Source organism: Macaca thibetana, chromosome 1 (genome assembly GCF_024542745.1).
Source record: "Macaca thibetana thibetana isolate TM-01 chromosome 1, ASM2454274v1, whole genome shotgun sequence".
Lineage (NCBI taxonomy): Eukaryota > Metazoa > Chordata > Mammalia > Primates > Cercopithecidae > Macaca > Macaca thibetana.
The window spans coordinates 212,379,394-212,406,893 of record NC_065578.1 but is presented as its reverse complement, the minus strand read 5'-3'; the positions used below and the strand labels follow the sequence as shown (position 1 = coordinate 212,406,893).

General features: G+C 39.9%; 1 protein-coding gene and 1 long non-coding RNA gene across 5 annotated transcripts in view; one reads left to right on the top strand and one right to left on the bottom strand.

Moving 5' to 3' along the window:
• The window catches only part of RGS7 (regulator of G protein signaling 7), a 569,955-nt gene that overhangs the window by 379,213 nt on the left and 163,242 nt on the right, over nucleotides 1-27,500 (top strand). The gene's annotated exons all lie outside the window — the stretch shown is intronic.
• Nucleotides 18,170-27,500, bottom strand: part of LOC126942925 (uncharacterized) — a 29,182-nt gene continuing 19,851 nt past the window's right edge. Inside the window, exon 3 of the long non-coding RNA XR_007721656.1 lies at nucleotides 18,170-26,531. This is a non-coding gene — a long non-coding RNA (uncharacterized LOC126942925). The remainder of the gene's footprint in view (nucleotides 26,532-27,500) is intronic.

The following is a 27,500-nucleotide window of genomic DNA, read 5'->3' as shown; positions in this document are numbered from 1 at the left end:
GTGCTGGGATTACAGGTATGAGCCACGGCACCAGAATCCTGCACCTTTTTGAACAACTATTTCAGACCTGGATTCTGCTTTTCCATAAATTGCTGGCAACCATAAGAGAGCCATGGACCCAACTGACCCAGAGCACATTGCATAATGTCTTTTGGAATAAAGTAATGTATTTCCCTGGATTTGGTGTTTTTTATATATATATACACACACACACACACACACACATACTCACACACACACATATATATATTATTATTTTGTTTGAGACAGAGTCTCGCTCTGTCACCCAGGCTGGAGTGCAATGGCGTGATCATGGCTCACTGCAAGCTCTGCCTCCTGGGTTCACACTATTCTCCTGCCTCAGCCTCCCTAGTAGATGGGACTATAGGCCCCCGCCACCACGCCCGGCTAATTTTTTTTTTTTGTATTTTTAGTAGAGATGGGGTTTCACCATGTTAGCCAGGATGGTCTCGATCTCCTGACCTGGTGATCCTCCCGCCTCGGCCTCCCAAACTGCTGGGATTACAGGCGTGAGCCACCGTGCTGGTCCAGATTTGGTGTTACATTTACCTGTTGCATTCTGGGTACACCATTTTGTTAGAGCAATTTCCTGTGTATTTCAACTTGTATATTACAGGTAAATAAAAACAGATCTTTTCTGTATGCTCTTCAAATTGTTTCAAACAACAATCTTGCTTCAGTAGAGGGAAGGGGTAGAAGCATTTAAAATATTCCTTGCAAATAACCATTAAGACCCTTACAAACCTATAAAATACATATTTTATTGTCCACTGAGCAAACTGTCATGTCCATAGGAAATAAATAAAAATGAGTACTTTATTATTGTTCCAGTGCTAGTAAACCACTATATAAAAACATTCTAGGTTTCTGAGATATATTTAACACTGATGATAATATGCAAGAAGTCATAGTTTGGAGCCATTAAGTATAAATCTAACAAGATTGATTGGTTTGACCTAGTTTCAAGATAATAGATATTACCCAAGCATTCATCTTGCAAACATGCATTTTATCTTATAAACAATGCTTAAGAAACTAACAAAGTCCTCATATCTTTGGGTACCTGCTGTCATTCCACACCCTGGCTACTGCAGGCAGAGCTTCATAGTTGCGTACATAGGGAATCTGATATGTAGTTCTACTTATTTCATGTGAGATGAGCAAGAACTGTAGTTTTCTTTGTGTATTCATTTCAGTGTATTAGTAGCTTTTCTTCAGAAGGAAGGAATTTGGTTTTGCCTATATTCTGTTGGTACCCTATCTATGTTCATTCAGGGTGCTATGATAGAATGTAATAGACTGAGTGGCTTAAACAACAGAAGCATTTATTTCTCACAGTTTTGGAAGCTGGGAAGTCGAAGGTCAAGGTGCTGGTGGCCTTTGTGTCTGCTGAGGGTCTGCATTCTGGTTCATGGATGGCTGTCTCGCTGTAGCCTCACATAGCAGAAGGGGAGAGCAAGCTCTCCGGAGCCTTTTATAAAAGCACTAATTCCGTTCACGAGAGCTGTGCCCTCATTACCTAATCACTTCCCATATGAATTTGGGGCCAATACAGACATTCAGTCTACAGCAGGTCCACCAAAATTATGGTATCTTGTACATTTATTTTTATTTTATTTATTTTTTTTATTTTATTTTGTTTTGAGATGGAATCTCCTTCTATCGTCCAGGCTGGAGTACGGTGGTGCAATCTCAGCTCACTGCAACCTCTGCCCCCCAAGTTCAAGCAATTCTCCTGTCTCAGCCTCCTGAGTAGCTGGGATTACAGGGGCACACCACCATGCCCGATTAATTTTTGTATTTTAGTAGAAATGGGGTTTCACCATGTTGGCCAGGCTGGTCATGAACTCCTGACCTCAGGTAATCCACCCGCCATGGCCTCCCAAAGTGCTGGGATTACAGGCGTGAGTCACTGTGCCTGGTGTATCTTACACATTTAATAACACCGGGAACCTCTTTCGGTTGCCCCTTGGGAATGCTCTAGTGTACAGAAAGTGAAAAGTCTGCACATGTTCCTCTATGACGTCTGCCATTCGAAGTAATCAACGCCATTGAGTGCAGTCCCATCACCTCCAGCCTGTTGGGACTGGCCTTTTTTAACCTAGAAGCTAGCCACACTTTCCTTTTACTCCGCACCCTATTTGTTTTCGGTTTTGCATTTGCATTTAAATACTGCATTCTGTAATGGAACAAGTGACTATTGTTTCCATTGACTTGTATAATTATCCAGTTGCTCTACCCAACAAAATCTCCAAACCTAGAATGTACTGAAAGGTCATGAGGTCCATACGTTGAAGTTTTCATTGCCAAAGCAGGGGGTATTTCCCCCAGGATGTCTGCCATTATTTCAGACCATCTTTCCTGCTGATAAAGACTTTTTCAGGTTTGAGTTTCTGGCTGCCTTCACTTCCTACCTCTATCACTAGATTGCAGTTCCAGCAAAAAAGAACTATCACACGTGAGCATTAATCAATTGGGTGCTCCCAGGTACCATGCTGGATGTTTTCCTCTCATTTAGTTCTTATAAGTAGGAAGGGGGCAAGAAAGCTCACACTTACTGAGCATCAACTATGTGCTGAACATCATGTTGAGAACTTGATATGTGTTATTCTGAACTCCGAGAGAAAAGAAAGAAAATTTGAAGACATAGACTGTACCTTTAAAAATATAAGTCTCAGATCATGAAGCTAATAGGAGAGAGAACCGGTATTCAAACCCAGACAGGTTTGATTTACAAGCATGAACACTTTCTGCTCCAGGCAAGGGATGTCAGCTTCACTTCACACATGAAGCCCCTGAGACTCCCAGCAGAGCTGAGGAGCAGAGCTGGGATTCGTACCTGGTGTGTCGGCATCATGCCAACACAGTACGTTTGTTAGAGACCAGCAGGTGATCTGTCTGTCCTGATTCCAGTTTTGGTTTTTGTTGGACAGCACATGCATCTAGAAATGCCAGTCCCAGAGTTTTGTGACCTCTCTCATTTTTATCTGATTGGCTTTTAAAACATATATGGTTTATTTGAGTTGTTAGCTATTAAGGAAAATACTAAAGGCAGCTGGAAATCTAATTAGAATTTCTGTCTTTTATCTTGTAGAACTTGAACAAACATAATGAGGCCAGGGTTCAATGGACATTTGAATATGTGTTTAATTACATGTAGGAACATCTCCTATTACAGCAGAGCTTGATATTTCTACACTATCCACTAGAAAAACAAAAATGAAGACTACTACACAGACCAAATGGATGATGCACAATTGTCCTGTGGCATTGTCTGGTTCTTCCAGTAGCTGGCTGGCCTCTTTGCTGTCTTCTTCTCTTTAGAGCCACACTTTCCTTTCTGCAAATACGTGTTCCTTTTGTAACTCAACTTGAACTTTGTTTGGCAAAGAAACAGGACATAAGCAACTTTCCTAAAAAAGGAAGAAGAAAAGAAGAATAGAAGAAAAGAAAAGTAAAAAGCACTGGATAAAGCTAATAAGGCCTAGAGCAGAAGATATCATCTAAGGATATGCCTATTCATCAGGGTAACCGCTCAGAAAATGACAGAGAAATGTACGAGTATATCTGTTACCCAGAAGGGGCCACAGATAGTTGTGTAAGAGCTCTCTGAAAAGTCAGGTCCCTTTATCTTTTATTAAAGATAACACAGTATTTCTTATTTCCCAGATGAGGAACGAATTAGGTTTTCCCCCTCCTATATTTGAGTTGAGAACAATGCTGCTTATTCTATTTCTATGTCATATTTCATGAAGCATTTTCTTTTATCACAGCTAATAATGATAGGAGATGCTAACTACAGCAGTACAAAAGTGTGATAAGGGCACTGATAGAAGTTTTATAGCCCAAATATGATCCTAGGAACATACCCATCTCTTCATTGTCATTTGTCCCAAACCACACAGACAGGTTCCTGCTGTACAGTAAAAGGCCACCCTTTTAAAAATAACGAGTCTAAGAACCTCAGTTGTAACATCTGATGCGATTTTCAAATTTTGAAAATTCCCCTTTAAGTGAGGGAGGCTGCAAGTCTAATGAGACTAAAATGCTTTTTTTTTTTTTTTTTTGAATTTTGCAGTTATATTAAATTCAAGTGATTGGGGCCTCTTGAATTATCCAGCATTCCTGCTTCCTGCTGTGCTCACTAATACCTGGGCTTTGAGACCCATTAGAGTACATTATGGGCACCATGTTGAATTCTGATTATCTCCATTTCACAGGAGGCACATGCTCAGATTGTGATTTGTGTTATTTTCTGGTAATAACTGCTCTTTTGATTTGAACCAAATTTTGGAAGGGATCTGCCAGGCATCAGTAGCATTTTGCTTCTACTGAATGCCCATTGGAAGAGGGAGTGTCTGGTTTTCAAAGGACTGAGGCTTACTCATTTGTTTTAGCAAACATGACATTCACCTCTTCCTCTGCTGGGGTTCATCTGTGAACACGGGTGTGTCTGGATAGTCATGGGCTTCTGGCGTGAGAAATGATGGGTGCACCCCGTCTTTATTCTTACTTCTGGCAGCACCATCAGTGAACCCTTGACCCTCACGAACGGATCCTCCAGGTGTTCCTGGTAAATTGGATATTGGTTGTTTGCATATTGGATGTTTGGATATGGATATTGGTTGGTAGATGTTTCAACAGCCCCTGCCTAGGGACAGGAGTCAAATGTCCCATGTAGTTACTTATTTTTGTTTGTTTGTTTTATTATACTTGAAGTTCTAGGGTACATGTGCACAACGTGCAGGTTTGTTACATATGTATACATGTGCCATGTTGGTGTGCTGCACCCATTATCTGGTCATTTACATTAGGTATATCTCCTAATGCTATCCCTCCCCTCCCCCCTCCCCACAATAGGACCCAGTGTGTGATGTTCCCCTTCCTGTGTTGCAGTTTCTTCCTAGCATCGATGGACTTTACATTTTGACATGTTTTTGCAATGGCTGGTACCTGTTGTTCCTTTGTTTAGTGCTTCCTTCAGGATCTCTTGTAGGGCAGGCCTGGTGGTGACAAAAATCTCTAAGCATTTGCTTGTCTGTAAAGGATTTTATTTCTCCTTCACTTATGAAACTTAGTTTGGCTGGATATGAAATTCTGGGTTGAAAATTATTTTCTTTAAGAATGTTGAAGGCCGGGCGCGGTGGCTCAAGCCTGTAATCCCAGCACTTTGGGAGGCCGAGACCGGCGGATCACGAGGTCAGGAGATCGAGACCATCCTGGCTAACACGGTGAAATCCCGTCTCTACTAAAAAAATACAAAAAACTAGCCAGGCGAGGTGGCGGGCGCCTGTAGTCCCAGCTACTTGGGAGGCTGAGGCAGGAGAATGGCGTAAACCCAGGAGGCGGAGCTTGCAGTGAGCTGAGATCCGGCCACTGTACTCCAGCCCCGGCGACAGAGCAAGACTCCGTCTCAAAAAAAAAAAAAAAGAATGTTGAATAATGGCCCCCACTCTCTTCTGGCTTGGAGAGTTTCTGCGGAGAGATCTGCTGTTAGTCTGATGGACTTCCCTTTGTGGGTAACCCGATCTTTCTCTCTGGCTGCCCTTAACATTTTTTCCTTCATTTTAACTTTGGTGAATCTGACAATTATGTGTCTTGGAGTTGCTCTTCTCGAGGAGTATCTTTGTGGCATTCTCTGTATTTCCTGAATTTGAATGTTGGCCTGCCCTACTAGGTTGGGGAAGTTCTCCTGGATGATATCCTGCAGAGTGTTTTCCAACTTGGTTCCATTTTCCCCATCACTTTCAGGCACACCAATCAGACATAGATTTGGTCTTTTCACATAATCCCATACTTCTTGGAGTCTTTGTTCATTTCTTTTTACTCTTTTTTCTCCACACTTCTCTTCTCACTTCATGTCATTCATTTGATCTTCAATCTCTGATACTCTTTCTTCCAGTTGATTGAGTCGGTTACTGTAGCTCGTGCATTTGTCACGTATTTCTTGTGTTATGGTTTTCATCTCTATCAGTTCTTTTAAGGTCTTCTCTGCATTGATTATTCTAGTTATCCATTCATCCATTCTTTTTTCAAGGTTTTTAGTTTCTTTGCGCTGGTTATGTAGTTCCTCCTTTAGCCCTGAGAAGTTTGATCGACTGAAGCCGCTTTCTCTCGACTCATCAAAGTCATTCTCTGTCCAGCTTTGTTCCGTTGCTGGCGATGAGCTGCATTCCTTTGGAGGGGGAGATGCGCTCTGATTTTTTGAATTTCCAGCTTTACTGCACTGCTTTTTCCCCATCTTTGTGGTTTTATCTGCCCTTGGTCTTTGATGATGGTGATGTACTGATGGGGTTTTGGTGTGGGTGTCCTTTCTGTTTGTTAGTTTTCCTTCTAACAGTCAGGACCCCCAGCTGTAGGTCTGTTGGAGTTTGCTTGAGGTCCACTCCAGACCCTGTTTGCCTGGGTATCAGCAGCGGAGGCTGCAGAAGATAGAATATTGCTGAACAGTAAGTGTTGCTGTCTGATTCTTGCTCTGGAAGCTTCGTCTCAGGGATGTACCCCACCGTGTGAGGTATGAGGTGTCGGTCTGCACCTACTGGGGGATGTCTCCCAGTTAGGCTACTCAGGGGTCAGGGACCCACTTGAGCAGGCAGTCTGTCCGTTCTCAGATCTCAACCTCTGTGCTGGGAGATCCACTGCTCTCTTCAAGGCTGTCAGACAGGGGCATTTACCTCTGCCAGGGTTTCTGCTGCTTTTTGTTTAGCTATGTGCTGTCCCCAGAGGAGGAGTCTACAGAGGCAGGCCAGCCTCATTGAGCTGCGGTGGGCTGCACCCAATTCGAGCTTCCCAGCAGCTTTGTTTACCTACTTAAGCCTCAGCAATGGCGGGTGCCCCTCCCCCAACCTTGATGCTGCCTTGCAGTTAGATCTCAGACTGCTGTGCTAGCAATGAGGGAGGCTCCGTGGGCGTGGGACCCCCTGGGCCAGGTGTGGGATATAATCTCCTAGTGTGCCATTTGCTAAGACCCTTGGTAAAGCACAGTATTAGGGTGGGAGTTACCCGATTTTCCAGGTGTTGTGTGTCTCAGTTTCCTTTGGCTAGGAAAAGGAATTCCCTTCCCCCTTGTGCTTCCCAGGTGAGGCAATGCCTCGCCCTGCTTCAGCTCTCACTGGTCGGGCTGCACCCACGGACCAGCGCCAACTGTCCGACACGCCCAGTGAGATGAACCCAGTACCTCAGTTGAAAATGCAGAAACCACCCATCTTCTATGTCGCTCACGCTGGGAGCTGGAGGCTGGAGCTGTTCCTGTTCGGCCATCTTGGGCGCACCCGTAGTTACTTATAATGCACACATTTTCCTTAAAACATTTTGGATTCTTTAAAAGCAATAACTTCAATATAGGTAATTTGGGAAACATGAAAAATAAAAAGAAAACAATAAAAAGCACTCATAAAAAGCTCTCTGAGATAGCCATAGCTAAAATTCTAGCACATCTGTCTCTATAGTCTTCTTTGAAGGTCTGAGCCCACTCTGGCTTTATCACTGGAACGAGCCCCACTCAGTGTCTTTTCTGCTCCCCATATGTGATCGTTTTCTTGGACCTCTCGTGAACCAGTATCTCATGTCTCTTTTGCCCCCACTGGCCTGTGAGGCCCATACTTGGCACAATCACTTTGACCCTAGCCAAGGGCACTGCTTGTGCCCAGGATATTATGCAGTTATGTACCACTTCACAGACATACCCTGTGATCTCTCAGACTCTTAACTTTTCACAAGGTTTTGTTGAGCACCAGGGATAGAAGAAGAAAAACACAGCACACAGGATAACTATGACCCTTTCCCAGATCAGATCTATCCTTACGTCTTTTAGAAGCTACTTCTCTGAGGCTCTTCTCATGTCTCAGGACAGTGGCCAATATCACTAAAATCGTCTAGGTATATTTAGGCCCAGAGTCTGGGCTCAGTTGACTCCTAGTCGAAGAAAAAAAGTAAACGCTGTCTTCATTTTACTCTTAGCCACACTTTCTAAAGTCTCATATCCGACTCTCAGATTGGCCTACTCCCAGTACATTTTAAGACTGACCACTTCCAAGGATATCTTGACACGACAAACACCACCCCTGGTGACAGGGGCATGAGCTGTTCCACACTGACACAACATGGTCTGACTTCAGGACATTTCCCAAAGTCTGAGCCACATATTCACTAGAATATGAGCTTTATAGGTAGAAGGACTTTGTTCTTTGTTTTGTCTCTAACCCCTACATACTGTTTCACACATACTGGGTAACCAATAAATACTGTTGAATTGAACACACCTAACAAAGAGAAAATTAACATCAAAAAAATAGATTGTTTTATCTTGCATATTTTACTTAACAATATATGAGATATTTCCACATTTATAGTTTTAAGCTATAAGTGGAGGTTTACCGTAAAGTGAAAAACCCTAGGTTTCCATGACCCTTCATGACACAGAAAATGTTTAGTTACAAATAGAAAATGAAACTTCCCAAAGCTATTATCCACAGGTTTCAATTAATCTATTTTTTTTCTAAGTAAAAGCAAGGAGAGTGGTTGCCCAACTACAGGAAAATGTTCTAAAGGTTCTGAATCAGCCTAAAGAGGCTGCTTTTGTTCCATGGAAAATGAGTTTTATGAGCAAATAGTAGCTCCCATTAGAAACAAACCATCATTTGTTGACTGAAATGGTGTGGTGTTCTGGAAAACCCAAGCAAAGGAACAGCGAGGCCATAGCAAGAATTTATGCAAATCATAAAGAGACAAATTCTTCCATTGGAAATTTATCTCTAAACCTAAAATAATATCACATTAACTGAAACAACTGCTTTCGGTTACACTTTGATTTTTTTCCCCTAAGTTTTTCAAAAATTTAAGCCATTGTAAAGTGTCATGACATCCTGCAGATAATCTTTTTTTAATCACAATTCAAGGTAGATCATTTACTTCCAGCTTAGAAAAATAGCATTTCTAGACTTTTTTTTTAAATAGTTTAGGGAGAATGAGTAGGTTAGTGTTTCTAGAATGACAGGTTCATGCCTGTGAAAAGTAAGAGGAAAGACAGAGATGGTAGGTGGTTGCATCACGTAAATCCCGGAATTGTTCCACTGAGAGACTGCTGCTCAGTCTGGTATGCAATGAACAGCCATTAAGGACAGAAAGCACCTCCTCCCTCTACAATGGGTAAATTTCCACTGCCTTACCTTTTCGTGAACATTTGCTGTGTTGTGTTAATGCTTTCCAGCTCCGATCTGGGGCCTCACATTTGATGAATGTGCCTGATTTACTAACAGATGTCCAAGAGCAGCCTAATAAATTTTTGGTCACTGATGTGGTACTGTAAATGGAAACAAATTATCAAAAGAATTTTTATCCAGTGTCTTGTCCGTCCAGCCTAGAGCCAACAGGAGCTAAGATTTCTGTCACTGGGAATCATGTCATCACACCCCTGCTGTCCCACCAAGCCCTGTACAAGAGAAACGGGAGCAAACAGTGAAGTGTGTGGCAGCAGACGGCCCCTCCACACCGCTGCCTGGAAGGAAGGGCTGATGGTAGCCACTTGTGAGCCTTGTTCACTCTCCACCTGTGTCTCCTGCAGGTTTTGTCAAATATTCATTCGCTTTACATGAGCACTCGCTCTAAGGAAATACTGGGGACATGTCTTAAGGACCTACTACTAAAAGTCAAATAATGTTGTGTGGTTGGGGACACTTCTATACCTGGAAGGTAAGGCATGTTACCAAATAATCAATTTCAAGCCTGCAAAGTCAGAGAAAAAGATGCAAGCAAATTGGCAGGGAGGTGCAAAATTTCAAAATAAAGGATGGGACAGAAACATGCGTATTACTTAGACTCTGTCATACAAATTATGTGAAAATTCTCCAGCATCATAACGGGGCCTCTGTGGAATTATATTCTGCAATTAATCAGGACAGTAGAGGCCTAGGAGAGAGTTGATTGAGAGGCAGTGACATCACATCATTAAAGAGTTAAGAAGCAAACATATGAGAATAAGAAAATAGGGCTATAAACATTTTCTTGAGAGAAGCAGAGGTAAAGAGTACAGTTCAATGCAATAATCTTTTCAACTTGAAGTTGAAACATTAACTTGTTTGAAGTTGAAACGTCTAATTAGTCACCATCAACGTATCTGACAAAATTCCACAAAGAAGGAAGAGCCCCGGGTTTAAACCACACATGACACTTACCCAAGAGAACAGAACAAGTGTCTGAAAGGAAAATGTATTTAATATAAATGGAGTGTCAGGAAAGACAAAGAGATGTTCTTTTCATGACCTCTTTAAAAAATAGATTTGATATTTCTTCATCTCTGATGTCAAAATGTTTTGCCTTAAGTTCGAATAAAATGCACTTTTTGGTTGGTCACGAGGTAAATAATCTAGAAATTCTCTGCAAGATGATAGAGTGATAAAATAGTAACAAAATAAATCAGGTTTGCAGATAGGACTGTCACGCGTTTAATAAATTGTTAATGCACACACGAAATGTCCCCATCCTTGCACTGGAGGTGCAGTGATGATTAATAAACACATCACTGTCCCTCTTACGGGCAAGAGGGACACCAAAGAAATCATTACGCCAACAGCAAAAACGATCAGACACTACCACTCACAAATGCTCTCAACTTCCTTGAATCTTGGTTTCCCAGTGCATCCACCAAGAGAGTTTCTGATCCTGGATCAATCTTATTGTATTCCTGTGTCTATTGAAATTGTGCACGTCGCTGTTGAAAAGTCACTCAATCCTATAAATTTTTGCTACCAAGGTGTCATAGTTCCCAACCTCAATCAGGCCTTCCTGACTTCCTGGCAATCCTTTCTGTAATTGGATCTATCTCCTATTTAGTGGGATGATTATTCAAAGCTTTCTCCACTTCCTCTACTAGCATGCTACATTCTCAGTCATTCTCGACATCAGACCATAATCTTTCAGGGGAAATAGAAAGCAAGGAGGAAATGTCTCTCTAATGTTTTAACTCGCGCCACTTTACAAATATACTTTGACTCTTTGTGCACCCATTCTTGCTTCTCTTGCTGTCTGTGTTGAGCTTCCCTGTGCTTCTTACCCCATCCTCTCACCACCCACCTCAGTATTGTTTCATCCCTTTTTATTTTTACTTTCGTTTTGAGACAGGATCTCGCTCTATAACCTAGGCTGAAGTACAGTGGCACAATCACAGCTCACTGCAGCCCTAAACTCCTGGGCTCAAGTGATCCTCCCACCTCGGCCTCCTGAGTAACTAGGACCACAGGCACACACCACTATGCCTGGCTAATTTTTGTATTTTCTGTAGATATGGGATTTCACCATGTTGCCCAGGCTGATCTCAAACTCCTGGGCTTAAGCCATCCTCCTGCGTCAGCCTCCCAAAGTGCTGGGATTACGGGCATGAGCCACCACACCCAGCATGTAATTCCTTATTTTTCACTTTTTATGTTTGTTTGTTTGAGATGGAGTCTTGGCTCTGTCGCCCAGGCTGGAGTGCAGTGGCACGATCTCAGCTCACTGCAACCTCCACCTCCTGGGTTCAAGTGATTCTCCTGCCTCAGCCTCCCGAGTAGCTGGGATTACAGGTACCTGCTACCACTCCCAGCTAATTTTTTTTTTTTTTTTTGTATTTTTAATAGAGATGGGGTTTCACCATGTTGGCCAGGCTGGTCACAAACTCCTGACCTCAAGTGATCCACCCACTTTGGCCTCCCAAAGTGCGGGATTACAGGCGTGAGTCACCATGCCCAGCATTTCATTCTTATTTCACTTTTATATCTTCACCAGCCATATCTGTACAGGCTTACTCACCACAGTTCTCTCCCATCATAATAAACTCTTACACTGATTCATGATCCATGCTAGCTATTCTCCTGTGTCCCTCCTGTGTTCACAAACTCAGCTGCATTTATCGTCTCTAATTCCTCTCTCTCACGTTTATTTCTCAGTTCACTGGAATGTGGTGTGTATCCCCCACTTATACACTGAAACCTTATTTGCTGTGATCACTGATATTCTTATTGTTGCTAAATTCAGTGATTACTTCTCAGTCCTCAATGTGGCCTCACTGCAGCATTTTTCACTCCTTTTTAACTTCCATTACTCTATTCTCTGTTGTGCAATAAGTTCACCACCCTCCATCTTAGTACCTTTCACAGATTTCTCTATTTGCCTCTTAACTTTCAGGGTTTTAAAGACCCAGGCATGGGATTTCGTATTTCTTGGCTCTTCACAGTTTGTGCACTTCCTTATTTTGCCCACTGTTGGTCTGATAACCACTACAAATATACCTCTGGACTCTCTTCTGAGCCCCTGGCCAACTGTCTTGTCTGCTACAGATCTCTACTTGGATGTTTCATGGGCATCTCATAGATTGAACAAATCTAAATGGACTAAATTCTTCTATCTCCAAATCTGTGCAGACTTTGCCTCCAAAATATCAGATCTGTTCACCTCTCTCTACTCCCACTATCTCACTCCTCATTCCAACCATCGACACATCTCACTGGGAACTGCTACTGTTTTCTACCTCATATTCCTTTTCCTCTTGTCCCACACCAGTAAATTCATTTCACTGCATCTATAATGATTTTTCCAAAACTCAGATCTAATCATGTCTCTTCTGAAGTTCAATAACTAATAGATCCCCCCATTGTCCTCAGAATAAAGTTCAAACAAATGTTTTAGCTTAAATTTAAAACCCTTTTTGATATAACCATATTTATATCATTGCATCTGCTCAGATCACTTTTCAACCTATGCTGTGTCTTCAACCCACCCAACTGATGGTGGTTTCTCAGATGACATTATATCCCTAATCTCAATAATTTGCATATGCTGCTTTCTTTGCTTGAAAACTTCTCTTGCTTCATACTCTTGTCTTTTTACTTAGAACTTGAATTAAATATCAACTCCTCCAGGAAACCTCCCTGAGCTCCCAAGATTAGATCGGATCTTCCTTTAATGTGTTTCTGGAACACACTGCATTTTTCCCCTGTTGAAATTATTAGACTGTGTAGTTAAGTGTCTATTGATTTGCCAGTTTCACCTATTAAATAGACTACTGACTTCTTATAGACAGAGCTGGCACCTTGTCTAGTGGGTTTTGTTCTCCCATACATTGAATAAATTATGACTGAAGTACACATTTGGTGGCAGACCTTTTACATTAGATGAACTTGCCAAGGAAGAAAGAATATAGAAAGAAACAAAGGAAGGGGGAAGCTACAGCAGAGATAGATTTTTAAGAGACTTTTAACCATAGAGAGCAGGAGTCAGAAGGTAGGGAAAAGTAGGTCGGGAGCCAGAGAGAAGGATAGCAGAGTAGACAGAGCATGACAGCAGCCAAATAGAGGGCTCCAGGAAGGGAGATTCGCCAGAGCTTAAGCAGAGAAGACTGGGAGAGAGTGGGGAAGTGGTAGAATTTTTCTACTAGGAAGTCATTGGTGACCTTTGAGAGAACAGATTCAGTAGACTTCTGCCGGAAGAAGACAAGTACGGTGAGTTAGGAAGGGGTTGGGAGTTGAAAGTAAGGGACATACGTGTGTAATACTCTTTCATGAAGCATGAACTCAAAAGGAAGGGAGCAAATTGCAATAAGGTCGTACTTAGGAAGGTAGCAAAATTAAGGGCAGATTATTTTCTTCTCTTTCTCTCTTTCTTCTCTCTCTTTTTTTTCCTTCCTCCCTCCCTTCCTTTCTTCCTTTTTCTCTCCCTTACTCACTTTCTTCTCTCTTTTTCTCTCTGAGCTTGCATAAAGTGTAAAGTTTTGGACAATATAGTCATCAATTAAAGATAGAATGTGGAATCTCAGAATCAATATTGATAAAACTTCTGAATTTGGAACTCTCTGCTGTCTTTTAATGTCCTTGAAAATGTTCTTCTTCCTATAAACTGTTTTCTTCAGAAAGATACCAGTTCAATGCCAAATGCCATTTAAGCCATTCTGCATTACCCATTATGCATTGCCATTGTAGACCTCACAGGGATTGTTAGAAATTCAAAGTTAGCTGGAGTACGACAATACGTAGCAAATTGCTTCACACGTTTCTGGTCCGTTTCTGTTATATTTTGGCACCTCAGTAATTTGAAAAGCAATTTGCATTTGACATAAGTGAAAATAAACACGCACGTATTAATAGTAAATTTCTAAAGACCCCATTAAAGCTCAACTGAGCTCCCTGATAATAGATTATTTTACTTAAGGTGGATACGTTGATGTTATTCATCCATATGTACAAACTAGCACCCGTGCATGACATCAGTTTGGATTATCTGATAAGGAGGAGGTGGTGGCAGAGGAGATTAAAAAAGGAAGTAAAATATTGATGTGAAACTCATTTCTCGGTTATAATATGTTTTTCTACCATTGCTTAATGTTTAGCTGAAAGAAATGGTGATATTTTAATTTTTTTGATGCCTTTATCTACCATTGCTTAATGTTTAGCTGAAAGAAATGGTGATATTTTAATTTTTTTGATGCCATTATAATCTTCCAGCAATTTTGCTCTTTTTTGTCCTAATTGGCTACATTTATATGCACTACTTTACAGATCATTTTTGTTACTTTTACCATTTTAATCAATAAGAACTAAATGATCCAAATAATTACCTGTCTTAGTGATTATCTGAATTAAAATTTCTGGAATCAACCATTTGTTTTTCAGAGCTTTTGTCCTTTTATCCCACTTTCATAATTTTATTTAATTAAAGCAGATTCTGGTATCCAACTTATCTATATTCATAATTGCACTTGGCATGCGATTTCATTCAGATAGCTTTGTAATCAGACTGAAGTTCATTAGTAACATTTTCAATGTGAAAAAAGATACCTGCATTATTTTTCCCACAAAGTTAGGTCTCAAGCTTTATTGCTTTTATAAATTAAGTTTCCACTTTCAGAATTTATTATAGTTCCTTTCTTTTAAAAGTGTTTTCAGCTGTGAGGAAATGCAGCATGCTTTTCATGGGCAGAATTAGGGGACTGTGCATACGTTAAGGAATGTCATCTAAGTAGGTTGGGTAAGGACTCAAGTTCTGTGAGTCTCACTCAGGCTTCATATGTTTTCTGAGCTTTTCACTTGGCTTTTAAAGTTAGATTCAAAAACTCCTGAAAAAAAAAAAAGAACAGCCCAGGCACAGTGGCTCACGCCTATAATCCCAGCACTTTGGAAGGCTGAGGCAGGCAGATCACTTGAGCTCAGGACTTCAAGACCAGCCTGTGACATGGTGAAACCCTATCTCTACAAAAAAATACAAAAATTAGCTGGGCATGGTGCTGTGCCCTGTAGACCCGGACACTTGGGAGGCTGAGGTGGGAGGATGGCTTGAGCCCAGGAGTGAGCCATGATTGTACCACTGAACTCCAGCCTGGGTGACAAAGCAAGACCCTGTCTCAAAAAGAACCCAAACAACAACAACAAAAAAAAAAAAAAAAAAAAAAAAAAAGGAAGAAGAAGAAAAGCAAATCAATATTTTAGACTTTTTTTTGGGAGAGGTGGTTGAAGGTGGTATGGAGTCTCACTCACTCTTTCGCCCAGGCAGGAGGGCTGTGATGTGATGTCAGCTCACTGCAATCTTCACCTCCCAGGCTCAAGCCTCAGCCTAAGTAGTGACTGGGACTGCAGGCACGTGCCACCACACCCAGCTAATTTTTGTATTTTTAGTAGAGATGAGGTTTCATCATGTTGGCCAGGCTGGTCTCAAATTCCTGACCTCAGGTGATCTGCCCACCTCAGCCTCCCAAAGTACTGGGATTGCAGGTGTGAGCCACCATGCCCTGGCTGTTTTAGACATTTTTCACTCCAAATGTATTTAAGTGTGAACTTGTATTTTAAAATATGGACTGGTAGGTTGAAATAATGTTTATGCTGTCACTAGGTATTAATTAAAAATAAAGAAGATGACATTTGAAATTGTTTATCCTCTTATGTATTTGCAATTTAATAAATTATCAAGATGTTATGGTGAACAGTGTCCTTTTTAAAATAGAAAATAAATTTAAAATTTGTACATACAAATTATGTATAGTTATGTATCCCGTAACAATGTTTCGATCAGCAGTGGACAGCACGTATGACAGTGGCCCAGGCACTGAGATTATAATGGAGCTGAAAATTTCCTAGTGCCTAGTGATTTTGTAACTATCATAATGGTGTAGAGTAATGCATTACATTTTCTATGTTTAGATATGTTGAGATACACAAATACCATTGTGTTACAGTTGCCTACAGCATTCGGTACAGTCACATGCTGCACACTTTGTAGTCTTGGAGTAATAGGCTATACTGTCTAGTCTAGGTGTGTAGTAGGCTGTGCCATCTAGGTTTGTGTAAGTATACTCCATGAAGTTCGCACAATGATGAAATCACCTAAGATGCATCTCTCATGCACGAGATGCATGGCTGTATTTTCCTCTTGTTTATTCTCAGAGCTACTATTAGCTGCACAGCTTAAATCAAGGCATTGATTCTTTTAATTCAGGAGTCAAAAGTAATACACCAGTCCAAATAAAACAAACTTTAGTCATATCCGGTATCAAAGCAAAGTGAACATTTATTATAAGTATCGAAGAACCACTCTGAAATACGTGTTTTCTTTTAAAGTTTAATTAACTGTTTCTTACTTTATTTTCAGTTCAAATGATACGTTCTGCTTGTACCAGGTGTAAAGTGTGCATGGCCAGGGAAACAGAGCTTAAGCAGAGTGCCTGCCTGTCTTTCGAGATCTTTGTGAAAAGAATAGGAAAGACTAGTAACAACACACAGTTAGCTCCAGTTAAAGATATCAGGCATTTGGGGCTAATTGGAGGGAGAGATTGCTCTAGAAGGTCAGAAAAGGTCTCAGGAGGGAGGGCTGTATTTGGGTGACCCAGGGAATTGGACAGAATTATACCCAGTGAAGAAAAGCAAGAAGGAGGCCTTTTTACCTATACATAAATGTTAAAGGAAAGGTCCAGGGGAGAGTGCTACCTGCTCCAGGTCACTACGGGATCCAGTTTGACTGGAAGAACTTGTATACATCATGTAAAGGCAGGGCTTGGGGGAGGTGAGTTCAGAGGAGCGGCTTCTTTACAGAGGAAGAATAAAAGTCGTCCTGCGGAGCATCACTAAGGAGTGAGTTGGATGAAGGCAAGAAAGCAGAGACTAAGGCCGGGCGCGGTGGCTGAAGCCTGTAATCCCAGCACTTTGGGAGGCCGAGACAGGCGGATCACAAGGTCAGGAGATCGAGACCATCCTGGCTAACACGGTGAAACCCCATCTCTACTTAAAAATAAAAGAAACTAGCCAGGCGAGGTGGCGGGCACCTGTAGTCCCAGCTACTCGGGAGGCTGAGGCAGGAGAATGGCTTGAACCCAGGAGGCGGAGCTTGCAGTGAGCCGAGATCCACGGCCACTGCACTCCAGCCTGGGTGACAGAGCGAGACTCCGTCTAAAAAAAAAAAAAAACAGAAAGTAGAGACTAATCGAAGCATATCTAATTCCATGACATGGAGCAGTTGAAATTATTTTCAAGCACACTGACTAAAGGCAACAGACAAGAAGCAGTGAAAAGATGTGTCAGTTACTTCCACAAAGAGCCTCCGGCCTTGCTGCCTTTCAATCTAGTCTTCAGATTTGGAGAATGATCTCCTAAAGAACAAACTCTAACCTTGTAAATACAAGGATCCTTTATAATGATCAAAGATAGCAAAGCTGAAAAATCTAACATAGTATCTGAGACACAGCAGAGATGAATGAGGCGCTTATTGTTTTGCCACTTTCCCACTTAAACTGGCACAAAAATTTCACCTTCTCAGAGGAACAAATACCAATAAGGACTTTCAGGAAGGACACAGCCCTGCATCCTTCTCCAGCCTGAGGCTTTCCCAACTTGTCGTTCTGCCAGATGAACTGCTCTTCATCAGGGGTGCCCAGCCACCACATGCCTAGGGGCCTTTGTGTGCCTTCTTCTGCCTTTCAGTGCCTTCTTCCTCGTTGGACTCCTGCTCATTCTTCAAGTCTCCATGAGAAGAAGGGTCACCGGGTCTGTGAAATCATCTCTGGCTTCTTCATCCTATGTGTTTCTTTGAGGTGCTGCACAGATCTTCATTACAGGTTATGCAGTAGAGTGATTTTTTCATTGTAATTTGCTCTTTAAAAAAATCTTATTTTAGAATAGTTTATACTTACAGAAAAATCACAAAATAGTACAAAAAGTTTCCATATATCCCACCCCCCAGTTTCCCTCATTATTGGATATCTTACATTAGTACGATATACTTGTCACAACCAATTAACCAATAGTGGTACTGGTTAATATTAATATTAGCTAAGTCAGTTAATATTAAAGAAGTTAACATACATTAATATTAACTGAAGTCAATACTTTCTGATTTCCTTTATTTTCACCCCAATGTCTTTTTTCTGTCCCAGGGTTCCATCTAAGACATCACATTAGATTTAGTTGTCATGCCTCTTGTATTATCCAGGGTTCTCTAGAGGGACAGGACTAATAGCAAGATGTATATATGAAAGGGAGTCTATTAAGGAGAATGGACTCACACGATCACAAGGTGAAGTTTCACCATAAGCCATCTGCAAGCTGAGGAGCAAGGAAGCCAGTAGTGGCTCAGTCGGAGTCCCAAAGCCTCAAAAGTAGGGAAGCTGACAGTGCAGCCCTCAGTCTGTGGCCGAAGACCTGAGAGCCCCTAGCAAAGCACTGGGGTAAGTCCAAGAGTCCAAAAGCTGAAGAATTTGGAGTCTGATGTTTGAGGGCAGGAAGCATCCGGTGTGGGAGAAAGATGGAGGCCGGAAGACTCAGCAAGTCTGCTCTTCCACCTTCTTCCACCTGCTTTTTCTAGCAGCACTAGCAGCCGATTGGATGGTGCCCTCCCAGATTGAGGGTGGTCGACCTCTCCCAGTCCACTGCCTCAAATGTGAATCTCCTCTGGCAACACCGTCACAGACACACTCAGGAACAATATTTGGCATCCTTCAATCCAATCAAGGTGACACTTAATATTAACCATCACACTTCTTCTGGTCCTCTAGACTATGACAGTTCCTCAAACTTTTCTTGTTTTTGATGGCCTTGACTGTTTTGAAGAGTACGACTTGGTTATTTTGTAAAATGCCCCGAATTAGGATTTGTTTAACGTTTTTTTTTTTCTTCTACTGACTAGACTGAAGTTATGGGTTTGGGGGAGGAAAATCACAGAGGTAAAGTGCTATTGTCATCACATCAGAAAACCATGGATCCTTTTACCATCTCTTTTTACGTTTTTCAGAGTGTCATGTAAATGGAGTCATACACTTCACAGGCTTTTTAGAGTGGCTTCTTCCAGTTAATAATATACATTTAAGTGTGTACACTATAAACATGACACCGCTGTCGATGGAGAATATATCGTAAAGTGACTCATATGTTTCCCTTTGTCATGGTACACTTTTTGGAAAAACAGTTACTAAATGTGGCCCCCACTGAAGGACTGGAGTGTTACGCTCCGCCTCATTCAGGGTGAAGTATCTACATAAATTATTTGGAATTCTTCGCAGGGAAGATGTTTCTATCTATGTATTCAAATTTATTTACGTCAGCATGAACCCATGATAGTTTTTTTGTTTGTTTGTTTTGTTTTGTGGGGTTTTTTTTTAGTATTTTGAGATATAGTCTCAAAGTATAAAATTACTTAGTTCAATTTTTTTTTTCTGAAATGATTTGATCTTTGGCCGTTGGGAACTCTTCGAGTTGGCTCCTGCTTCTCTTCTCCAGGAAAGGCAGATAGGGCAACCCATTGTTGCTTTTGTTTCCAGCCCTTGCTTACTCATCAGGGAGCCAAAGGTAGAAAGTGTGTGCATCAAGTCAAATGAAGACAATTGTGTTAGCTTTTGTGCAAGTGTTTCCACTGTTCCGGTAAGAATGAAATACATATGTATAAAGATTCATTTTGTAATACTGGTAATTCTAAATCTTAGTGCTATCTCTAAAAACTCATCATGGTATGTAAGGTCATGTTGCACTAGTGATTTCAGTGCAATACCTAACAACCCATCGTGGGCTACAAGGTCAGAGAGATTCCCTCCTATGTTTTCTTCTAGTAGGGTTCTGGTTTTGCATTTTGCATTTAGGTCTGTAGTACAATTTGAGTTAATTATTGTGAAAACTAATAAGTCCTGTGTGTAGGGTCGGGTTTTCTTTTTTACATAACAATTGGTTATGTTTCATTACAACAACAAATACTGATAGAAAACACTGTCCTTTTTCTACTGAATTGTTTCTGCTCTTTTGTCTAAGATCAATTGACTTTGTGGGTCTGTCCCTGGACTCTCTATTCTGTTCTACTTATATATTTATCTGTTCTTTCGCCAGAACTCAATGTCTTGATTACCACAGCCTTAAACTAAGTTTTGAAATCAGTGTGGATATTCCAAATTTGGTTTTTTGTTTGTTGGTTTTTTTTTTTTTTGAGATGGAGTCTCTCCACCGCCCAGGCTGGAGTGCGGTGGCGCGATCTCGGCTCACTGCAAGTTCTGCCTCCCGGGTTCACGCCATTCTCCTGCCTCAGCCTCCTAGGAGCTGAGACTATACGTGCCGGACACCACGCCTGGCTAATTTTTTGTATTGTTAGTAGAGACGAGGTTTCACCGTGTTAGCCAGGATGGTCTCAATCTCCTAACCTCGTGATCCGCCTGCCTCGGCCTCCCAAAGCCAACTTTGTTTTTATCCTTCATTATTATGTTGGTTATTCTGGATCTTTTTCCTTTTATATGCATTCCACAGTCATTTTTTCAGTATATATAAAATAGCTTTCTGTGATTTGGACTGGTATAGCGTTGAATCTACAGCGCAGTTGTTTAGTTGTGATGAATTGGCATATTTAAAACATTGAGCACTCCAGTCCATGAACATGGACTCTCTCCATTTTAAATCTTTTATTTCTTTAATCAGTGTTATGTAGGTTTTCTCACAGATTTTGTATATATTTTGTTAGATTTATCACTATTTCCAATTTTGCTGCTATTGTGAATGGCATTGTTAAATTCAAGTTCCAGTTGTTGATTTTTGGTAAATAAAAGAGCAATTAACTTTTATTTATTGAGCTCATATCCTATAAACTTGATATTCTACCTTTTAAATTTCAGGAGTGTTTTTGTAGATTCTTTGGGATTTTCTACATAGACAATTATGTCATCTACAAACAAATGCAATTTTAACTATTTCTTCTTTTCCAATGTGTATAAAATTTTTTCTTTGCCTTATTTAACTAACTAGAGCTTCTAATACAATGTTGAAATGAAGGATGAAAGAGGACACTCTTGCCTTATTTCTGATGTTAGAGAGAAACTGTTCAGTTTCTACCATTAGTAATGATGTTAGCTGTAGTGTTTTTGTAGATGTTTTCATCAAGTTGAGAAAGTTCTCCTCTGATCCTAGATTGCTAAGAGTTTTTTTTTTCTTTTACATGAATGAGTTTTGGATTTTGTCAACTGATTTCTTTGCACAAATTGATATGATCATATAAATTTTCACCTTTAGCTTGTCCTATGATGAATTACAGTAATTGATTTTCAAATGCTGTATCAGGCTTGCATATGTGGAATAAGTCCATTTGGTTGTGATGGATAATTCTTTTTATTAACTGTTAAATTCCATTTGGTAATATGTTAAGGACTTTTGTTTCTGTCAATGAGAAAAAATGGTCTGTCATTTTTCTTTCTTGTAGTGTATTTATCTGGCTTTAGTATTAAGTTAATGCTGTCTCTAGAGTAAGCTAGGAAGGGATACCTCTGCTTCAATTTTCTGGAAGACATTGTGGAGAAATGGAATCGTCTCTTCCCTAAATGTTTGATAGATTCACCAGTAAAATTATCTGGGCCTATTGCTTTTTTGAGGGGGAAGTTATTAATTATTGGTTCAATCAATAATTTACTAGAAATAGAACTATTCAGGCTACCCATTTCATCTTATGTAAGTTTTGATGGTTTGTGTCTTTGAAGTAATTTGTTCATTTTTTATCTAAGTTATCAAATTTATGGGCATAGTATTGCTCTTGGTGTTCCTTTATTATTTTTTAATTATATGGATCCTTAATGATGACTACTCTCTAATTTCTGATATTGGTAATTTGAGTTTTCTTTCTTTTTCCCATGGTTCGCCTGGGCAAAGATTTGTCCATTTTGTTGACCTTTGACAAGAACCAGCTTTTAATTTTGTTGATTTTTCTCTGTCGTTTTCCTATTCTCAATTTTATTGATTTCTGATGTAATTTTATTATTTCTTTTTTTCTGATTACTCTAGGTTTAAATTGCTCTTCTTTCTCTAAGTTCTAATATTGCTAGCATATAATCTTAGGTTATTAATTTTATATCTTTCTTCTAATAAATGCATTAATGCTTAATAATGATGTGAATTTCCTTTAACCACTGTCTTTGCTGCAGTCCACCTGTTTTGATCAACAGCATTTACATATTAATTTAGTTAAAAATAATTTTCAGTTTCTCTTTAGACATTTTCTTTGACCTACGGGTTATTAAAGATTATGTTGTTTAATTTCCAAATAGTTGGAGACTTTCCAACTACCTTTCTTTTATTGATTTCTAGTTTAACTCCTTTGCATCTGAGAATATACTTTGTCTGATTTCTGTTCTTTTAGATTGGTTAAGATCTATTTTATGACACAAGATGTGTTTGATTTTTATTAATATTTCATGTATGCTTTAGAATAATGTTACTCTGCTGTTGTTGGCTAGAACATTATATAAATGTCAATTTATATCAAGTAATTGATAGTACTTTTCAGGTCAACTATATTCTGACTGCTGGATTTTCTGCTGCTTATTTGGTCTGTCAATTAATAAGAGTGGTGTTGAAGTTTGTAACTTTAATAATGAGTTTATTTTTCCTTTCAGTTCTATCTAGTTTTGCCTTATGTATTTTATCACTCTGTTGTTAAGTGCTTACACATTTAGGATTGTAATAGAAAACTGATCTTTGTAATCAGTTTATTGTTGAAGAATTGATCTTTTTAGATAATGCTTTCCATTGTCCCTGTTAACCTTGCTTGTTATGAAGTCTGCCTTGCCTAAACTTAATATTGCTTCTGTATTAGATACTATTTCAAAAGATTTTGATTAGTGTGGACATGATATCTCTTTTTCACTCTTTTCCTCCGTCTTTTAACATATATGAGTCTTTAAAGTTAGTTTATTATACACATGTATAGTCAGGTCTTTTTCCTTTTAATCCACTTGGATAATCTCTGCTTTTCAATTGGTGTATTTAGACCATTATATTTAAGGCGATTATTGATATATGTGGATTCTTATTACATATTTGTATGTATTTTATTCATTGTATTGCAATGCATTTGGACAAAACATGCATTTTGTCCATTGCATTTGTTCATTTGTGTCTTTTCCCCCCTTCTTTTTCAGCCAACTCTGGTTTTAATTGAGCAGTTTAAATAATTTCATTTTGTCTCTTCTCTTAGCATATCAATTGTACTTATTTTTTCAAGTTTTTAGCAGCTGTTCTAGAGTTTACAATATACATTTTAATTAATCTAACTCCATGTTCAAATTACACTATACTGTTTCATATGCCATATAGGTACCTTGTAACAGAATATTCCCAATTCATCCCTTTCTTCCTTTACAACACTGCTGTTGTTCATTTCACTTATCCATATTTTATAATCACCTCATACTCTGTTACTGCTATTAAACAAATAGTTATATTTTAGATGAACTAACAATAAGAAAAATAAGAGATTTTGTTTTATGTTTATTTCTTCCCTGATGTTCTTTCTTTCTTTATGTATATACAAGTTTGTGGTTTATGTTATTTTTTTTTCTCTGTGAAGAACTTCTTTGTTACATTTCTTGCAAGGCAAGCCCACTGGTGATGTATTCTTTCAGTTGTTGTTTGTCTGAGAAACTATTTATTTCTCCTCTACTTTTGAAGGGTAATTTCACTTGATGTATAATTCTAGGTTAGTGGGTTTTCTTCCTTCAACACTTTACGTATTTCACTGCATTCTCTTTTTTGCCTGCATAGTTTCTGATGAGAAGTGCACTGTCATTCATATTTTTGTTTCTCTATAGGTAAGGATATTTTTCTGGCTTTTTTGAAGAATATTTTCATTGATTTTCTGCAGTTAGAATAAGATATGTGTAGATTTAGGTTTTTTTGTTATTTACTTTTCTTTCTCTTTGAGTGTGGTGTGGCATTTGTTATTAATTTTGGAAAGTTCTCAGCCATTATCATTTCAATATTTCTTCGCTGCGCTGTCTGTGTTCTCCTCCTGGTATTCCAGTTATGTTACGCTATACTTTTAAATACTGTCCCACAGTTTTTAGGTGCTTTTGTTGTTGTTGTTCTTTTTGTTTTCCTTGTTATTTTTTTCTTCGAATTTCAGTTCTTTAGGTTTCTATTTGCTAATCTTCAAGCTCACTGATTCTTTCCTTAGAGTTGTGCAGCCTGCTAATGAGCCCAGCAAGGTATTCTTTATCTCTTTTTTAGTACCATTTCTAACATTTCATTTTGATTCTTGCTTAGAATATCTTCCTTAGAACCTTTCTGCTTACATAATTCATCTACTCTTCCAGGTTTTGTACTTCTTCTATTAGAGTCCTTAACATATTAATTACAATTACTTTAAACTTCCTGTCTGATAATTCCAATTTCTGTGTCATATTCGAATTTGGTTCTCATGATTGTTTTGCCTCTTCACACTGTGTTTTTCTTACTTTTTTGCCTGCCTTATAATTTTACATTGAAAGCTGAACATGGCTGGGTAGAGTGGCTCATGCCTCTAATCCCAGCACTTTGGTAGGCCAAGGCAGGCAGATAGCTCAACCCCAGGAGTTCAAGACCAGACTGGGCAATGTGGTGAGACCCCATCTGTACAAATAAAAAAGTTAGCCAAGTGTGGTTGCACGTGCCTGTGGTCTCAGCTACTCAGAAGGCTGAGTTGGGAGGATTGCTTGGGCCTGGGAGGTCGAGGCTGCAGTGAGCCATGATCACACTACTGCACTCCAACCTGGGCAACAGAGTGAAACCCCCATCTCAAAAAAAAAAAAAAAGAAAGAAAGAAAGAAAAAGAGAGAGAGAAAGGAAAGAAAGCTGAACATGTTGTATTAGGTAATGGGAACTCAGGCCTTTAGTGTGCTAATTTATGGTTTAGTGCTTGGACCGTGCTTAATGTTTGCTGTGGTTATAAATGATAGAAGCTTCAAATTCCTCTAGTGCTTTTATTTTTATTCCTCTGTGACTTTGAGCTCCTGTAAGTATTTCACCTCAGAGAATGTTTGTGTCTTAACAGCTCTTTCAGCTGTAATGTTACTATACCATAGCCTGTAGGTATGGTGGATAGTTGTTAGGGAATGAGAGAATGATATAATATTTCAATGAAATCTCAGCATTTCAGAGTCTGTCTCTTGGAGCTGTGACCTTTGCAAGTGTTCCCTAGTGGTGTAGATCCCCTGTCTCCCACCACCATCTTCCTTTCCCAGCTGTAGCTTTTCCAAACTATTTGGTAGAAGCTCTGCCCCTGTGAATGTTGTTTGCTTTGTCTCCTCCCTTAGGTGACAGACAAAGCCTAGTGGGGACTGTAGTTGGAGAAATGCCCTTTCCCTGGTGAGAATAATGTCTGACGATGTCTTTCCTTTGGGGTAGAGGCCTGGTTATAGAGAGGGCTCTGGGCATTTTTGGCAATGATTACTTTTCCCTCCTCTGCCAGAGCCATGAGGGATCTTTCTTGGATCTTCCCCATGAGCATCTGGTGGGATTTCTGGAAGTGTAGCTCATGAAGGCATGTTCCCCGTTCCCCACCAACGCTATGAGCCCCTCGAGTTCCTCACTGTCAAGTTAGTTCACACTGAGTCTCAAGTTCTTTGTCAGAAGAGCTATTTTCATTTTTCTATCAGTTTGTGGATCCAAAAGCTTCTGCTCCCAGTAAGTAGATCTTGGTGATGTCTCTGGATGAGCCTGTCTGTGCAGATTTTGGAATGGAGGTTTGTCCTACAACTTCACTTCTCTGAATGGTCCAGGAAAAAGAGTTGGTTTTCAGCTTGTTCAGTTTTCTTTTGTCAAAAGGATGAGAGTGACAGCTTCTAAGCTCTTTAAATGTCTCAGTTAAAACCAGAAGTCGTAGTCGGCTTTTTTTTTTTTTTTTTTTTTTTTTTTTGAGGCAGAGTCTTGTTCTGTCGCCCAGTCTTGGCTCACTGCAACCTCCGTCTCCCGGGTTCAAGCCATTCTCCTGCCCCAGCCTCCCAAGCAGCTGGTACTACAGGCATGCACCACCATGCCCAGCTAATTTTTGTATTTTTACTACAGATGAGGTTTCACCATGTTGGCCAGGCTGGTCTCAAACTCCTGACCTCAGGTGATCCGGCCACCTTGGCCTCCCAAAATGCTGTGATTACAGGCATGACCCACTGCACCCGGCCCGTCGTTGGCTTTTTAAAGACAAGCTACTCCACGGCCTTGTGAGTCTCGAGGGTAGAGGGAGGGAGAGTGTCATCTTCACTTTTGTATCTGTGGCTTGTAATTAAGCACCTAAAAACCAAGCAGACAGTGAATAATTATCTGTTAGATGGATAGCAGATGGGTGGATGGACGACGGATGAATGGCTGAAGAAATGTCTGATAGGATAAATTAATAAAACCTGATATGAGTCAATAATGGTGCAAAGAATTTGAAAAATAAAAAGGGAATGCATTTTTATTAATTAATTACATAAGATAAGCCTAGGAAACAAATCAAAATTGAAAGGTGAGAAAATAAGAAAAGAGCATTTTTAGGAGAATTGGGGAGAAATTGAAGGACCTCCCTCTTGACCAACAGTCTAAAATCCTTCCATTCCTAGTCTAACCTACCCTTTTGTGAAACCTTCCCTGTCAACTTTAAATGTCTTTTCTTTCACTCATGGTGTGTATTAAAAGACTGTGCACTTTAGCTAAAATTCAATATAATATAACTCCAGTTAAGTCAAATTAAAGCAAAATACCATTTCTTCCCAGCAAATGAAGAATGAGGAAATAAATAATAATTCCAGGTGGTTAGCTGCTTTACAGGGATACTAACACATTTATACCCTTTTGGTGAGAATTTAAATTATATATATATAATATATTTGTATATTGTACATATATATGTATTATTGCTAATAATACCATCTGGAGATGGAACAATATTACATTTAAATAACATAGACATACATAGGCTGGGCACGGTGGCTTGTGCCTGTAATCCCAGCACTTTGGGAGGCTGAGGCAGGTGAATCACCTGAGGTCAGGAGTTTGAGACCAGCCTGGCCAACATGGTGGAATCCAGTCTCTACTAAAAATAGAAAACGTAGCCAGGCGTGGTGGCACGTGCCTGTAATCCTAGCTACTCAGGAGGCTGAGGTCAGAGAATCGCTTGAACCAGGGAGGGGAAGGTTGCAGTGAGCCAAGATTGTGCCAATGCACTCCAGCCTGGGCACCACAGACTTCATCGCAATAAATAAATAAATAAATAAATAA